The 14,873-nt window shown below is 38.6% G+C and overlaps 1 non-coding gene across 1 annotated transcript; it reads left to right on the top strand.

Moving 5' to 3' along the window:
- Positions 1–11,772: 11,772 nt before the first annotated feature.
- LOC141675700 (small nucleolar RNA R71) lies at positions 11,773–11,879 on the top strand. The gene has a single exon (XR_012556340.1). It is a non-coding gene; the product is annotated as a small nucleolar RNA R71 (small nucleolar RNA).
- Positions 11,880–14,873: the final 2,994 nt, after the last annotated feature.

The raw sequence follows: 14,873 nt of genomic DNA, 5'->3' as shown, positions 1-14,873 counted from the left end.
ATATAAAATATTATATGCATTAACCCTTCTTTGCACAATCACGGATTGCAACAGGTTAAAGTATGAAAATAAGCCATAACCTTATCTTTTATTACATCGTAACAAATCCCATCTAGTTCAACTTACAATTGCTAATAACATCGTTCTTACAATCTTGTATAACTCATCTACAATATAAAGTTCCTGCTAGCCCGATCCAACTTAACCTGGAATCCTCGCTCGCACACTGGACTAGGAATCCTCGTTACCAACAATTTCCTTTTCAGCTGTTGAAAACATAAAAAGGTTTGCAAGAGTGAGCTAACTAGCTCAGCAAGTCATAATAGCAATAATTGAGGTTAAACAATGATCAATTGAAATGATTCAGAAGAAACAAGTTTCTGAATAAGCAGTGATTAGAATTGGATATTTACTTTTCATTTTAAAAACCAAGGTTAGGCTGCTGATCAGTCATGCACTAACCCCAAGCAAGGCTCCCAGCTTTGCTCTATATACTGGATCCAAGGCACGCATTGGCCTATTATAACCACGAATCTGGTCCGACCAAATCTTGTCCATATTTATAAAAACATCCAATTCTAAAATAATTTAAAATGATAACCAATGTAATTCAATAAGCTGAATCATAAACAACATTTATCTTAAAGCATGGGGTGATTCATATTACCATGAAGGTATAACAAGGAATTTAAAAAGATTGGCTTTTAATCAAGGAAAGAATCAGAATGTAGAAGACCAAGGGTTCAAGTGTTACAAGGATTGGTCTTCTGTTAAGCAAGGAATAAGGGTTGGTATGTCAGGCAATTCAATATCAAAAATTAGTATGTTGTAGGTATGTATTAGTGGAGTAGTATCGTATCTGTCTGGCTCATATCTGAGAATTCAACGATCAATGGTTTATGAAGAATCAGGCTTATGGCTCAAGATCAATAAGAATCAGGGTTTAGGGTTAAGTATCTCAAAGTACTTGCAATATAAAACAAGATTTATTCTGAATACTAGCAACATGTTATAAGAAAGTTCAGAAATATTTGCAATATATCTTGAAGAAAGTTTAGAAGTACTTGCCTTATCACAAATGGTTTCTCACTTCACTTGTACCCATATAATAGTTCTACTCATCAACCACTTTTCTTCTTTTTCTATGCCTTACTTTTATTTATCGATCATTTGCTTTCTTGTTATATGCTTCAGTTCAATTTACTGATCACTGGCTTTCTTTTCTATGTCTTGCTTACTCTTCTAGGCATCACAAGTATCTATCAATACTTAATCTCATATTATTCTAATTGTCACGTAGACGTCATAAGCATTTATCTACCCTTCGTTTTACGCAAATCCGACGTACGGATTTAAAGTTATAGCAAAAAAAGTCAAACAATGCACGTACAGTCACATTATGCATCAATCAAATCACATATAACACGTAGCATGTAAGATATTCAACTAAAATAATTATTCAAAGAAGATTCAGTGTTAAAATGATTTTCCAAGTATTTAATATGAATTTTTAATCATTTTTCAGAATTTAAACGGGACTCGGAATTATTTTATTATTAAATAATAGGGTTCGAATACTTGAATCTGATTTTAAAATAATTTTATAATAATTATCGAGTCTTGAAAATAATTTTAAATAATATTGTAAAGCTCAAAACTATTTTTCAGGATGTTTAAATCAATTTTAAATAATTAAATCTAATTATTAAATAAATTAAAATTAATTAATAGTTAATTAAATTAATTAGTCAATTAATATTAAATTAATTGATTAATTAAAATAATTAAAACTAATTAAAATGAATCAGATTTTTTTAATAATTAAAAATAATTTTCTGAATTAAAAGTAATTTTGCAGAATTAATTATAGATTTTTAGAAATTAAAAATGAATAAAATCAACTTTTTAAAATAAATAATAGAATTTTCCATTATTTTTAAAAATAAAAATCCAGAAACATTTTATTAGAATTAGTTTTGGATAAATCAGGATTACTCGGGTTTAATCCGGGTCAGCAACCGGGTCGACGACCCGTCGGACTTGCCGCCCAGAACCCGATGAACTGCCATTTCCGGCCAGCTTCAATCAGGCTGAAAGCTGTCTGATCAGATTTCTTGAGGGGAATTATTCTATTCTATTCCAGCAAGGCAGCAACACAGAGGCGATATTATTTAGCGTTTTTGTCCCCTAGATCGTGTTCCCCGACGAACTCGCCATTAACGCCGGTGAGTTCGGAGGTTTTTCGGCGGCATGATTCAGGCGTCCAAAACTGCAGATGGTTACATGAATCATCGTGTTTTTACACGATCTGTCGATTAACACAACTCAAACATACCCAAAATCAACCAAATTGAAAATCCTAAATTTTAATTGAAATTATTCATGAATAGAACCCTAATTTCATTTTACAGAATCAAACCACCTTTTCTATATGTTATTGAACTCGGTTTTTGACATATAATATACCAAATTGACCAAAAAAATATTATCTCCATGATGAAATCATCAAATCATATCAAAAATGTAACGACTGGGAATTTCACGACATAATTAAGTGAATAAAGTATGATTTCTATGGTGTGATTATAAATTATGTGATTAAGTGAAGGTTAATCGTCTTTATTGTATATTAGTATCTGGTAGCGTAGATAGATGCGTGTTAGGGCGAAAACACGCACTAATAACACACGCAAGTATACGTGTTCGCAAGTAATATAGAATACTTTCTAGTTCGTTCCCACATAGACTCAGACTAATTATGTTCAATTACACTCACTCACCAATGTATGATTACTTCTCAATGTTAAAACAATAACACTTAAATTTGATTAACTGATTATTAACTACAATTAACTACTAGAATTAAGCACTTAATTGACACTTGAATTAACAATATTAAAACACTCATGAGATCACAACTTCATTACTACTTCCTTCAATAGTCATTGTTATTACCCTTAGCATGCAACGGTGATGGTATTAATCGAACAACACGAAACTGATAAAAGCCAACTTTCGTTGTACTAATAAAATTCTACCAAACATCCACAATTAAGATAGAAGTTGAATAGGCATCAATTATGTTGAGTCCCTATATGTCTACAAAAATTGACAACATAACGATTTAAGCACAAGTTATTCCTTTTGATTACACAGGGCGAATAAAACGGTTAGAGTTACCCACTAATCAGGTATACTCATACACGAACCTATGCTAGCAAGGCAAGTTCTAAATCTCAAGATCCACCGTCGCTTCACAAGAGATTAACACCCTATCTTATATGTTCGCGACGCACATAAGACGATTAAGCACAACCAATACTAGATATCATACAATCATCACACACTAAGGTATTAAACAATTAACTAAAATATTCCATAATAAATCCGTTACGACCCCATGATCACGATTAGCCCATGATAGCACTCATCGTCATCATGGGTTCATATGAAAACATGATAATAACACAGAAGAATAATAACTAAAACTACTTATATTAAACCAGAGTACGTCACAAGAGTAAATAGATTCAAAGTAAAGAAAACTAGCATCCAACGTTACAATGAAATAAAGAATCACAATAAAATATGCTTCCTCTTCGTTACGGTGTGCTAAAATGGTCTTCTTCCTTATCTCCTCACTCTTCGATTAACACTACGATCCAACCTGTGTGAAACGACTCTGAAAACTACTTATATAGGAGTCCCATAATACCCAGCTAACTCAGAAGTTGGAAGTTAAACAGAACTAGGAGTCCAAAATAATTATTCTAATTTTCCATCCCTGAGCGGCCACTCAGCACTCCTGAGTGGGCGCTAAGCAACCTGAGCGGTCGCTCAGCTTCCTGAGCGGTCGCTCAGCAGAGCTGAGCGGGCGCTCAGCTCCCTACTGGAAACTGCTCTGTTTTTCTCCCGTTTCTTCGCTGCAATCTGCTCCTATCTTTCCGCTTGCATTGCCAAACACATGCCAAGGCTTATTATTGATGAAATCTCTCCCGAAATGCAATTAATACCCTGAAATGCACAAACACTAGAAAAACGCATCAAATACACAAAATACTTGATTTCAAGACATCAATTCAAGCCATTATAAGACGTTCTAAATGGCATAAAATGCCCCTTATCACACTCCCAAACTTAAATTGATGCTTGTCCTCAAGCGTCACAGACTCAAAAATAAAACAAAAACATGCATGAATGCAATCTATATGAAATGCAGCGATCCCCCTTACTACGACCAAATCAACCAACTTATGACATCCCAACAAATGCAATTAGGTGAATAAAGATCAATCAAACCATGCAAACTTACATATAGCCGGAAACGTGGTGTGTGCAGATGCTTAACAGATATGCTTCGAAACTAGATCAATTACTATAACTCGACTATCCTCAAGGTAATCACACGATTATACGAAGAATAAAATTCTAGGCACAAAATGACTTACAACACTTCAAGATTACTGGAGCTTTACGGAATCACGCTTTTTATTTATCACAACAACAATGCTTATTTGACCGTGCAATGAGTGAGGTCCACAAAAGACTTATACAATGGCATCCATGTAGCGAGCGTTAGGTTAGTGGATCCCAGACTATAAAAGCCTTAGGTCACTAGACACAAAGTCCCCTAAGAACTTAATAACTCGAATACCAAAGAGCCCACTCGTGATCAATTATGCATTAACTCTCTATTTTTTTTCTTTTCTTTTCTTCTCTTTTTCTATTTTTTTCTCTTTTTTTTCACAATTTCTGAGCAAGTGCGCTTCGCTCCATCTTGTTCAACCCTAGACTACTCGCATAAAAATACGACCCGGCTACTAGCCATTTGACGCCTAGCCAGCAATGAATTCCACTTTTTACTCCAATTTTTCTTTTCATGCCTTTTATCACGAAGAACCTATTATAAATTCTAAGCATAATCAATAGATTAACCTCGAAAACCATCAAACCATAACAACAATCTAGTCCCTAAGCATTCTCTAAGACTTAGTGAAATTACAAGTGTTTCTAGCATGCATGTCAACCTACAAGACTCAACATCACTTTAACGCTATCACTACATTCGCATCAATATCACAAATTAATTGGTAAATCAACGCAAAAGGGATCATGGTATATACATGAGCTACATGACATGATAAATAAAGCTATAAATAAAAATAAAAATCATAATAAAAAAACTATATGGCAAAAATATGCAATTATATGAGCTAAACTATCATGAATATGCAACTATATGACACACACAAAATATTCCTTAACTACCACCCCCAAACTTAAAATCTTCACTGTCCCCAGTGAAGGTAGTAGAAAGGAACACAGGGTATACCTACTCGGAGAGATCATCATCATCATCATCACCCATAGAGGGTGGAGTATCAGGAGGCGGATATGCAGAGTCCTCACCAAAAACTGACCACTGGATGTCAACTCCAAGGCCTCTAAAAGCAGTCCCAAGCGCAAGGCTGAGCTCCTGAGCAAACCTTCTATGCGTCTCGTACATAACATCCATCCTCATCGACAACCTCCTATACTGGGCATCAGCCATCCCAGCACCCTCCTGAGCTCTAGAAGAACCAACCTCATCTCGCCTTAGCCTCTCCATGGTAGCACCTCGTGCTGGACGCCCTTTTGGAAGACAATAACCCAGCCCATGCTCCTCGGGCTCTCCACCAGTCCACTCCTGCATCGCATGCAGAGTCCCGGAGTCAATAGGAGCGGCCGGCAACTGCAACTGCTCGTGAGACAGCCACTGAACTCCCACTGCTCGGCAAAGCTTTGTAACCATGGATGCATAAGTGATGTTCATGTTCTTAGCTCCCCTCAAAAACTTCAGAATTCCTTGGTAGATGAACTCACCAAGGTCCACATAGTACTCCTCATTCAAAATTCCCCATAACAACTGTGCTCTCTCAACTGTGACCTCATGTGTATGTGAAGTAGGCAGAATATTAGTCCAAATAAAAGTATTCCATGCACGGGCATACCTATTCATCGGAATCGCCGGAAAGTGGCGATACTCGTTAGTCCCAGTCTTGAAGGTCCAAACTGTGCCCGGCCTACAGAGAGTAGCATAAATCAAATCCAAGTCAAAATCCTCAGCAGTCTTCTCGTTCCAATTCTCCTCCGTGGGTTTCCTCTATCGCTGCCCAATCACACGGTGAATCGCCGCAGGTGATAATCCACCGTCATCCCCCTCACAACAGAATAACCCATTCTTTTCAGCTTTCACGTTCGCATAGAACTCACGAACAACGCTCATCGGAACTACTTCAGGAGACTCACAGAAAGCAATCCAACCCTTCTCAACAATCATAGGCAAGAACTCACCATCCATCCCCGATGGTAAGAACCCCCTCTTCTTCAAAATCGGCTTACCCAGAAGCCTAGTATACTCCTCCTCAGCAGCCCTATCAAACAAACGAGGCCTCGCAGCAGTACTCCTCGAAGAATCAGCAATAGGGACAGTACTGCTACTATCAATAGTCCTGGATCTCTTGGGTGCCATCAAAACTGAGAAAAAGTGTTTAAGATTTGTGTTTTTAAATATGGGAGAGAGTTTAAGGTTTGAAAGTGTATGGGGAGTATATGGAATAGGTGTATGTATATATAGGGTATAGATTAGGGTAAAATTTGATTAGGAGTGGGTTTGAGGGTTAAAAACATGGGATAATGGGGAAATAGGTCGTGGGTAATGGGGCTGTGTTTTGTTTTTTTATTTTTTCAGATTTTTTTTGATTTTTATAAAGAGCGTGACTCTTTAGTGAAAAAAGGGCCCATTTGATCTTAAAAAAAATTATGCCAGTCGGCCCCTGAGCGGTCGCTCAGCAAAGCTGAGCGGCCGCTCAACTTGCTGAGCAGTCGCTCAGCAGAGCTGAGCGAGCGCTTAGGGGTCTTCTGGAAAAAAATTCCCTTTCCCTGTTTTTCTGATTTTTTGTGGTTTTGGATAGGTTACTAACTTCTAAGGGTTCCTGTAACAACAAATCATGGGTTGCCTCCCAAGAAGCGCTTCTTTTTCGTCATTAGCTTGACGTAGCATACCTTAATCAAGTTGACAATAAAACGGCACTAACCACTTCCCGGTTTGCCGTGTCCCCATAGTAATGCTTCAAACGCTGACTATTAACCTTGAATGCTTGGTCCGGATCATTCTCAAAAATCTCCACCGCTCCATGTGGAAACACAGTTTTGACAATAAAAGGTCCAGACCACCTTGATTTTAACTTTCCAGGAAAAAGTCGGAGACGAGAGTTGAATAAAAGAACTTGCTGCCCCGGCACAAATGACTTAGGATATAGCTTCCTGTCGTGCCACCTTTTCACTTTTTCATTGTACATTTTATTGTTCTCATACGCTTGGAGTCGAAATTCATCCAGTTCATTTAGCTGAAGCATTCACTTCTTTCTAGCTGCATCTAGATCCAGGTTCAACTTCTTCAACGCCCAATAGGCCTTATGCTCAAGCTCCGCAGGTAAATGACATCCCTTACCATACACAAGTTGAAATGGGGACATCCCAAGTGGAGTCTTATATGCTGTTCTGTAAGCCCAAACAGCTTCACCGAGCTTTAAATACCAATCCTTCCTTGACGGACAAACAACCTTCTCTAAAATGTGCTTGATCTCTCTATTAGACACTTCTGCTTGACCATTCATTTACGGATGATAGGCAGTAGCAACACGATGATTCACATTATAGCGTTGTATCATAGAAGTGAACTTTCGGTTGCAGAAATGCGACCCTTCATCACTTATGATTACTCGTGGCATTCCAAACCTTGTGAAAATCTGTTTATGAAGAAAATTCAACACTACCTTTGCATCATTCGTTGGCAGAGCTTTGACTTCTACCCATTTTGAGACATAATCGACTGCCAGCAAGATGTACTGATTATTGCAGGACGAGACAAATGGCCCCATGAAATCGATTCCCCAAACATCAAAGACCTCGACTTCAAGCATCACATTTAACGGCATCTCATCCTTTCTCGTAAGATTTCCCACTCTTTGGCAACGATCACACCTTAAAACGAACTGATGAGCATCCTTAAACAAAGTGGGCCAGAAAAAACCTGCTTGCAGAATACGAGCTGCCGTCTTATCACTACCATAATGTCCACCATAAACTGTGGAGTGGCAGTCTCGTAATATCCCCTCCGTCTCACAGAATGGGATACATCTCCTGATGATCTAGTCAGCTCCCTGTCTGAACAAATACGGTTCATCCCACATATACCACTTCACCTCATGGAGAAAATTCTTGTTTTGAGTTGTATTCAAATTAGGAGGTATTATATTGCTGATAAGATAATTCACAATATCTGTGAACCATGGCTCTTCCTCCTGAACTGCGAACAACTGCTCATCCGGAAAAGATTCGTTGATCAATGTTTTATCATGTGAAGTAGACTCAGGATTCTCCAATCTAGAGAGATGGTCAGCTACTTGATTCTCAGAACCTTTTCGATCCTTGATCTCTAACTCAAATTCCTGTAGCAAGAGCACCCAACGAATGAGTCTAGGCTTCGAATCTTTCTTGGAAACCACATAGTGAATGGCCGCATGATTAGTGAACACTGTCACCTTTGTCCCAAGCAAATAAGATCGAAATTTTTCGAAACAAAAGACTATAGGCAGGAGTTCCTTCTCAGTAGCGGTGTAGTTCATTTGATCTCCATTTAAGGTCTTGCTAGCATAGTAGACCACATGAAAGAGATTATTCTTGCGCTGCCCAAGAACTGCGCCCACCGCATAATCACTCGCATCACACATCATCTCAAAAGGCTATGTCCAGTTAGGTGCTGTAATAACTAGTGCAGTTATCAAACTCTTCTTGAGAGTCTCGAATGCCGTCAAGCATTCATCATCAAATTTGAAAGGCACATCTTTCTCAAGCAAGTTGCACAACGACTTAGATATTTTTGAAAAGTCTTTGATGAAACGCCGATAAGAACCCACATGACCAAGAAAACTACGGATTCCTTTCACAGAAACAGGTGGTGGGAGATTTTCAATGACTCCCACCTTGGCTTTGTCCACCTCAAGACCCTTGCTAGAGACCTTATGCCCAAGAATAATGCCTTCACGCACCATAAAGTGACATTTTCCCCAATTGAGCACCAAATTAGTTTCCACACACCGTTTGAGTACTGCACGAAGATTATTCAAACATTCATCATACGAATGTCCAAAGACGGAGAAGTCATCCATGAACACCTCGACATTATTTCCAATCATATCAGAGAATATAGCCATCATACATCTCTGAAAAGTGGTCGGTGCGCCACATAAGCCAAACGAAACTCTGCGAAAAGCAAACGTGCCAAATGGACAAGTGAAGGTAGTCTTTTCTTGATCCTCTGGTGCAATACATATCTGATTATACCCAGAATAACCATCCATAAGACAATAATACTCATGACCGGCCAACCTGTCAAGCATCTGATCAATAAATGGAAGAGGGAAGTGATCCTTCCTCGTGGCCTTGTTCAACTTTCTGTAGTTCATGTATATCCTCCATCCTCTGACTGTTCGAGTGGGGATGAGCTCGTTCTTCTCATTTGCTACCACAGTAATACCTCCTTTCTTAGGTACACATTTCACGGGGCTCACCCAAGAACTGTCAGAAATAGGATAAATGATTCCTGCATCCAGCCACTTCAGAATTTCTTTCTTCACCACTTCTTTCATGATAGGATTAAGTCCGCGCTGTTGCTCAACAGTCGGCTTACTACCCTCCTCTAGAAGAATCTTATGTATGCAATATGAAGGGCTGATTCCTTCTATAGTCCATCCGATAGCCGATTTGAATTCTCTCAAGATCCTTAAGAGCTTGTCCTCCTCACTACCTGAAAGGTCAGATGCAATAATAACAGGTAAAGTAGATGCATCACCTAAAAAAGCATACCTCAAGTGTTCAGGCAATGATTTAAGCTCCAAGATAGGTGCTTCCTCAATAGATGGTTTGAGCTTTCCTTCAGCATTTTTGAGGTCAGAAGTACCAAGAGATTCAAATGGCATGTCTAGCTTTCGCCTCCAAGGAGAAGCATTTAGATATTGTAGTTCCTCATTTTCATCCTCGTCATAACTGTCAAAATCCCCCACTAAGCCCTTCTCTAATGCATCAGACATTAGCATATGATTAAGTTCTGAAGTAACCGCAGAATCAATCAAATCCACTTTTAAGCACTCCTCATCTTCTGTAGGGAATTTCATTGCTTTGAATACATTGAATGTCACATCCTGATCCTGCACCCTCATAGTAAGTTCACCTTTCTGCACATCTATCAAGGTACGGCCTGTAACCAAGAAAGGTCTCCCCAAGATTATGGGAATCTTCTTATCTTCCTCGAAATCCAGAATAACAAAGTCTGCAAGAAAGAAGAGCTTATCCACCTTTACTAGCACATCCTCCACTATGCCTCGTGGGTATGTAATAGAATGATCAGCCAATTATAGAGACATGTAGGTGGGCTTTGGATGAGGTAAATTCAACTTTTTGAAGATTGACAACGGCATCAGATTGATACTTGCTCCCAAATCACAGATGCACTAGTCAAAAGACAACTTGCCAATGGTGCGAGGAATGGTGAAGCTACCTGGATCTTTAAGCTTTGGAGGTAACTTTTGTTGCAGCACATCACTACATTCTTCCGTTAAAGCAACGGTCTCAAGATCATCCGGTTTCACCTTCCTTAAAAGAATACTCTTCATAAATTTCACATAACTAGGCATTTGCTCCAGAGCCTCAGCGAAAGGTATGTTGATGTGAAGTTTCTTGAACACCTCCAGAAACTTACCGAACTGCTTATCCAGCTTTTGTTGTTGCAATCTCTTAGGGAAATGTGGTGGAGGATAGAGCTGTTTCTCCCATGTATTACCCTCAGGCAGAGTGTGTTCAACAGTAGTCTTCCTTGGTTCCGCCGCTTTCTCCTTTTGCTTAGCTTCTTCATCACCAACTTCAGCTTCTCCTTCTTTTGCTTTTTCAGCATCAGCAACTTTTCCAGACCTTAAGATAGCCTTGACTTGCTCTTTAGCTTCCTTCCTGCCTGGCACTTCAGTATCACTGGGAAGTGTGCCAGGTTGACGATTAAGCACTGCATTGGCTATTTGACCGATTTGATTTTCCAAGGTCTTGATAGAGACCGCCTGACTTTTGCACAACAGCTTAAGTTCCTCAAAATCAGCACTAGAGGGTGGAGCTGCACCTCCTTGTTGAGGATATGATTGCCTTTGAGCATAATGTTGTGGTTGCTGGAATCCAGGTGGATTGAACTATTTACTTATGCCTTGCTAATATGGTTGCTGAATAGCATTCTGATTATTACTCCAGCTGAAATTTGGATGATTGGTGTTGTTAGGATGACAAGTAGCTGGTACAAGCTGTTGCGGTCGCTGATAATTGTTCACATACTGAACAGATTCATTAACAAGAAAACACTAATCCGTAGCATGAGAACCTGCACAAAGCTCACAGACGATAGCTATCTGATTAACTCCATAAGTGGTTAGAGAATCGACCTTCATAGACAACACTCGGAGCTGCGCTGCAATAGCTGTATCTGCATCAACTTCCAAAATACCTGCTACCTTCCCAAGGATCATCCTTTGATTCGGGTTTTGATGCTCATTTATAGCCATAGTCTCAATAAGATTATAAGCCTCCGTATAGCTTTTGGCCCACAAGGCGCCTCCAGCTGTTGCATCGAGCATGGGCCGAGATTGGGCCCCCAAACCATTATAGAAACCAGTGATCACCATCCAATCAGGCATTCCATGATGTGGACACTTTCTCAACATCTCCTTGTAGCGCTCCCAAGCTTCGCACATAGATTCTGTAGGTTGCTGCGCAAATTGAGTAAGAGCACTCCTCGTAGCCGCAGTCTTCGCCATTGGATAAAACTTCACCAGAAACTTTTGTGCAAGATCTTGCCAAGTAGTGATAGACCCAGCTGGTTCAGAATGTAACCAGTCCTTAGCTTTATCCCTCAGTGAGAATGGGAAAATCCTCAGCTTGATAGCCTCATCAGTCACACCATTATATTTGAAAGTACTACAGATCTCGACAAAATTCCTTATGTGCATGTTGGGGTCTTCAGTCGCAGCACCTCCAAAAGAAATAGAATTCTGCACCATCTGAATAGTGCCCAGCTTAATTTCAAAGTTATTAGCCTCAATAGCCGGGTGCATGATGCTAGACTGAATGTCATCAATTTTAGGCCGAGAAAAGTCCATAAGAGCTGGATCTGCCGGAACAATACGATCACCCATGATTACTGGCTCTTTCTGCTCACGTCCTAAATCCGAATCTTCAAAATCTATCTTCTCCGGAATATCAGAACTTCGTATGTCTCCTCATCCGTATCTAAAGTCCTCTTGCGAGTACGAGAACGTGTTTGCATAAACGCTCGCTAAAGTACCTGAAACACAACTGGAAAAAATAAGTAACACGTCTTAATCACTGAGTCCTAATGACCAATGATGGTAAGTACATAAACTAAACAAAAATGCCGAGTCCCCGGTAGCGGCGCCAAAAACTTGTTAGGGCGAAAACACGCACTAATAACACACGCAAGTATACGCGTTCGGAAGTAATGTAGAATAATTTCTAGTTCATTCCCACAGAGACTCAAACTAATTATGTTCAATTACACTCACTCACCAATGTATGATTACTTCTCAATGTTAAAACAATAACACTTAAATTTGAATAACTAATTATTAACTACAAGTAACTACTAGAATTAAGCATTTAATTGACACTTGAATTAACAATATTAAAACACTCATGAGATCACAACTTCATTACTACTTCCTTCAATAGTCATTATTATTACCCTTAACATGCAACGGTGATGATATTAATCGAACAACACGAAACTGATAAAAGCCAACTTTCGTTGTACTAATACCATTCTACTAAACATCCACAATTAAGATAGAAGTTGAATAGGCATCAATTATGTTGAGTCCCTATATATCTACAGAAATTGACAACATAACAATTTAAGCACAAGTTATTCCTTTTGATTACACAGGGTGAATAAAACGGTTAGAGTTACCCACTAATCATGTATACTCATACACGAACCTATGCTAGCATGGGAAGTTCTAAATCTCAAGATCCATCGTCGCTTTACAAGAGATTAACATCATATCTTATATGTTCGTGACGCACATAAGGCAATTAAGCACAACCTATACTAGATATCATACAATCATCACACAATAAGGTATTAAAAAAATAACTAAAGAATTCCATAATAAATCCGTTATGACCCCATGATCACGATTAGCCCATGATAGCACTCATCGTCATCATGGGTTCATATGAAAACATGATAATAACACACAAGAATAATAACTAAAACTACTTATATTAAACCAGAGTATGTCACAAGAGTAAATAGATTCAAAGTAAAGAAAACTAGTATCCAACGTCACAACGAAATAAAGAATCACAAGAAAATATGCTTCCTCTTCGTTGCGGTGTGCTAAAACGGTCTTCTTCCTTATCTCCTCGCTCTTCGATTAACACTACGATCCAACCTGTGTGAAACGTCTCTGAAAACTACTTATATAGGAGTCCCATAATACCCAGCTAACGCAGAAGTTGGAAGTTAAACAGAACTAGGAGTCCAAAATAATTATTCTAATTTTTCGTCCCTGAGCGGTCGCTCAGCATTCCTGAGCGGGCCCTAAGCTTCCTGAGCGGTTGCTCAGCAGAGATGAGCGGGCGCTCAGCTCCCTACTGGAAACTGCTCTATTTTTCTCCCGTTTCTTCGCTGCTATCTGCTCCTATCTTTCCGATTGCATTGCCAAACACATGCCAAGGCTTATTATTGATGAAATCTCCCCCGAAATGCAATTAATACCCTGAAATGCACAAACACTAGAAAAACGTATCAAATACACAAAATAATTTATTTTAAGACATCAATTCAAGCCATTATAAGACGTTCTAAGTGGTATAAAATGCCACTTATCAATGTGTTTCAATTTAAATAGTGAGCTTAGGGGTTAAGCTGTGTTGTCGGGCCGTCAGGTAGAATGGAACCCGTCTTAAAAAGGGGTTAAAGTGTTTAAATGTGAAATATGTTTTGATATGTGAAATGGAAAGTTTAAGTGAGAATTATGTTCTAGTGATGTGTCGGTTAGTAAAGATAATCGATTGTGAAGCGTAATTGAAACGCTGAGCGTTGGGCCGTCAAGCGGAACGTGACCCGATACGCAAAAAGAGGAATAATAATGAAAAAAAGGAAAATCTATGATTAAGTACGAGTTGTGATGTGTGGATATATGTGCTTGCTTGTCTATATGCATGATTACGTGATCTGTTAATTTTTAAAAGGGTTTAAGGGATTTATTTGATTTAAAATAAGGATTATTGGACCTTTATGCATTTTTATAAAATTATTCGAGTAAGGTCAAGGCGTGAGATTTGTTGTGTTATCTTCAAAATAGTCTTAGAGACTTTCTAAAAGTGATAGATGGATTTATTTCGTGATCGTTGCATTTTAAAATGATTTTATGGAGCTGAAATGCTATTTTTAGCATAATCTTGTAAAATCCGTATTTAATCAACCGCTCGCTTAAAAATTATTCCGAAAATATGGCTGAAAAGCTAATTTTGAGATCAACATTCTAAAATCATTATTCGTTTCATTCTCATCTTTTCCGAGAGAGCTATTTCTTGATTAAATTCGTTTTTGGATTGAAAATAAGAAAAAAGAGAAAAGAAATGTAAAAGCATGGTACAATGACCATACTACCCTTACAAGCCAATATAAATACTCCCTTCCCTTCCCCTTTTTCTTTCTTCACCCGGTCTCACTCTCTCTTCTCTCACATTCTCTCATTTTTCTCTCTTTC

The sequence above is a fragment of the Apium graveolens genome, chromosome 7, assembly GCF_009905375.1.
Source record: "Apium graveolens cultivar Ventura chromosome 7, ASM990537v1, whole genome shotgun sequence".
Lineage (NCBI taxonomy): Eukaryota > Viridiplantae > Streptophyta > Magnoliopsida > Apiales > Apiaceae > Apium > Apium graveolens.
The sequence above is the reverse complement of the archived record's forward strand: the minus strand, read 5'-3'. Positions and strand labels throughout refer to the sequence as shown.